Genomic DNA, 3,673 nt, shown 5'->3' on the forward strand with positions numbered 1-3,673 from the left:
ACAACCACTGTACTAGGCAGTTCGGGAGGACTGAAGCTTTAGGTCGAGGGTCTAGATGGGAGGGAGGCAATTATTTTGGCTGGAGAGCCATTTAATCAATTTTGGTGTCATAGTTTTATAGTAGTTGCGTCAGGAGGGACCTGAACAGATCATCTAGACTGACCCCCTGCCACAGGCAGGAATGAATGCTGGGTTCACAAGACCCCAGGCAGGTGATCAACTAACCTCTTTTTGAATTTACCCAAGGTAGGGGCAATGACCAATTCCCTGGGAAGTTGGTTCCAGATTCTGGCCACCCTAACTGTAAAATATTACCTTCTGATCTGTAACCTAAACCTATTCTCCATTAGCTTATTACCGTTGTTCCTTGTCACCCCGGGTGGTGCTGGGGAGAATGGGGCTCTTTCTATGTGCTGATAATCTCCCCTGATGAGTTTGTAGGCAACCACCAGGTCCCCCCTCAGCCTCCTCTTGCCAAGGCTGAACAGGTTCAGGTCCCTCAGTGTCTCCTCATAGGGCCTGTCCTGCTGCCTTCTCACCAAATGAGTGGCCCTCCTCTAAACTCTCTCCAGGCTGGCCACATCCTTTTTAAAGTGCAACACCCAATACTGGATGCAGTACTCCAATTGCAGCCTGACCAAAGTCGCATAGAGGAGGAGTATCACCTCTCTGGACCGGCTTGGGATGCATGACAAGGTATGGCTGGCCTTGCTGGCTGTGGTCTGGCATTGGCGGCTCATGTTTATCTTGGAGTCAATAATGACTCCAAGATCCCTTTCTGCCTCTGTGCTTTCAAGGAGGGAACTCCCCAGCCTGTACGTATGCTGTGGATTCCTTCTCCCAAGGTGCAGCACCCTGCATTTGTCTACATTGAACCCCATCCTATTCTCATCTGCCCACTTTTGTAGTCTGTCTAAATCTATTTGCAGCCTCTCGCTCCCTTCAAGTGTGTCCACCTCGCCCCACATCTTAGTGTCATCAGCAAACTTGGACAATGTGCTTTCAATCCCCTCGTCCAAGTTGCTGGTGAAGATGTTAAACAGTGTGGGCCCAAGGACTGAGCCCCGGGGTACCCCACTGCTCACATCTCACCAGGTTGAGTTCGACCTGTCCACCACTACTTTCTGGGTGCTCCCCATCAGCCAGTTTTTTACCCATCCAACTGTGTAGGCAGCAATGCTACAGTCGCTTAATTTATTAATGAGAATGGAGTGAGAGATGGTGTCAAAGGCCTTCTTAAAGTCTAGAAAGTCTACGTCCATGATGACACCATCATCCAAGGATTTAGTTACCTGGTCATAAAAGGCAATCAGGTTGGTCAGGCAGGACCTGCCTTTGATGAACCCATGCTGGTTGCCCCTGAGCATGATCTCCCCTGCTGGTCCCCCACAGATGTGCTCCTTGATGTTTTTCTCCAAGATCTTCCCAAGGACTGAGGTGAGGCTTACGGGCTTATAGTTACTTGGGTCCTCCTTCCTCCCTTTCTTAAAAATGGGGACCACATTAGCTAGTTTCCAATCCCCTGGCACCTGCCAGATGATCACGAATGCTCATACAGCCAGGCCCAGGGCTCCACAATGACCCCTGCCAGCTCCCTCAACACCCTTGGGTGGAGGGCATCTGGACCTGCAGGTTTAAAAATGTCCAGCCCTTCCAAAAGATCCCTAACTACATCTGCACTGACCGAAGGCCTGACAGAGCTATCCCCAAGATTGTCCCTACTTCTGGTAGGAGGGATGTCCCAGTCCCTGTTCAGAAAAACAGAGGCAAAGAAACTGTTAAAAATATTGGCTTTCTCGTCTGATGTAGCCACAAGGTTACCATTTGAGTCTTGCAGGGGCCCTACATTGCCTGATGCCCTCTTCTTGCTCCCAACGTAAAGGACTTTTTGTTGTCCTTAATCCTGGATGCTAGCCTGAGTTCCATCTCTGCCTTAGCCTTCCTAATAGCCCTCCTACACTCACAGGTCAAGGAGGAGTACTCCTCCTTGGTGATAGCCCCTCTTTTCCACTGGTTGTACGCCACCCTTTTAGTCCTCAAGCATTCCTGAATGTCCTTGCTGAGCCATGGGGGTTTCTGAGCACTCTTACCCTCCTTGCGTCTCTCAGGGACTGTTAACCTTTGGGCTTGGAGGATCGCCCCCTTAAGGTAAGACCATCCCTCATGGGCCCCCATCTCCTCTACCTTCTGGACCCTCAGTGCCCCTCCCGAGTAATCTCTAAAGCTCATTGAAGTTGGCCCTTGACACCCTGTATCAAGGGTGTCAAGCACAGGGTGTCAAGGGCTTATAGTCATTTTTTGGGAGGGTGTCAAGGGCTTACAGTCTCTCTCTCTCCCCCTCCCTCTCTTCCTGAAGCTGTAGCATGTCCCCATCTTCTCTCTTTCTCTCTCTCTCCCTCTTTCTCTTAAACTCCCCACTGCAAGATGTAGCATGCCCAGATCCTCTCTTTCTTTCTCTTCCTAGAGGTAGCATGCCCTGGTCCTCACTCTCTCCCCCTCAACAGACCTGTAGCGTGCCCTGATCCTCTTATCTCTCTCTCCCTCCCCAGAGCTGTAGCATTTCCCAATCCTCTATCTCTTTCCCTCCCCATTGACCCCCACCCACCCAGAGATGTAGCAAGCCCCAATTTCATACAGGCCTTGCCAATGAGCCATTAGCATAGACTTGTTTTCTGGGAGGAGGACTAGGATCCCTATCACTTATCTGGAACAGACACCACCATACTCATCAGTTGTAGGAGACTTCCTGCTTTGCTGAGCTTCTTGCAAATTTTCTCTAGCCATCTCTCAACCAGCTTTAATTGTTCCCTAAGTTGCAGGACATGCCTTGGGGGACACCTCTGGTCATGGAGAGCCATGATGATTCATTTTTGTCAACTACCACTCTCTGGGTCTGGCCTCAGAGCCAATTCCCCAGACAGAGGTGGTCAACAAAATTGGCTGTGATGTAGTTGAGGCCACAGTTGGCTAATTTTTCTATGAGGAGATCATGGGACACCAGATCAAAGGCTTTTTTTAAGTCCAAATATATGATGTCAATCTCTTCTTCCTTGTCCAGGTGATATGTCACCTGGCCATAGAAGAAGATGAGATTGGTCATGCAAGACCTACCCACGACAAACCCATGCTGGCTGTTCCTCAGGATGTTGCCATCAGCCAGCTTGTCAAGAATGGTTTTTTTGATGATTTTTTCCAGAATCTTTCCAGGGATCGAGGTCAAGCTGATTGACCTGTAGTTTCCTGGATCTACTTTCCTCCCTTTCTTGAAGATGGGCACCACATTGGACTTCTTCCAATCTTCAGGTACTTCATCTGAGCACCACAAGTTTTCAAATATCTTTGCCAATGACTGGGCTATGACACCTGGCAGGTCCTTAAGTACTCTGGGGTGCAATCTGTCAGGACCAGCTGACTTGAATGTGTCCAGCCACTCAAGCTGTTCCTTTACAAGGTATACACCAATGCTGGGTATAAATTCATTTTCACTAGTCTGTCCATCTGGGTGTGGTACATGGCATCTTTGTGTGTAAGGTTTGGCAGAGATCCTTCATGACTATGGACATAAAGTTGCTTCCGGGATTTGACAGTGTTTCTTGGGGTATATATACCAGAGAAAAAATCTTCAGTAATTTTCTGCTATCTTAGGGGTTGTTATGGATCACATCAGGATTGT

This window comes from Gavialis gangeticus, unplaced genomic scaffold (assembly GCF_001723915.1).
Source record: "Gavialis gangeticus isolate Ggan-Ray unplaced genomic scaffold, GavGan_comp1, whole genome shotgun sequence".
Taxonomy (NCBI): domain Eukaryota; kingdom Metazoa; phylum Chordata; order Crocodylia; family Gavialidae; genus Gavialis; species Gavialis gangeticus.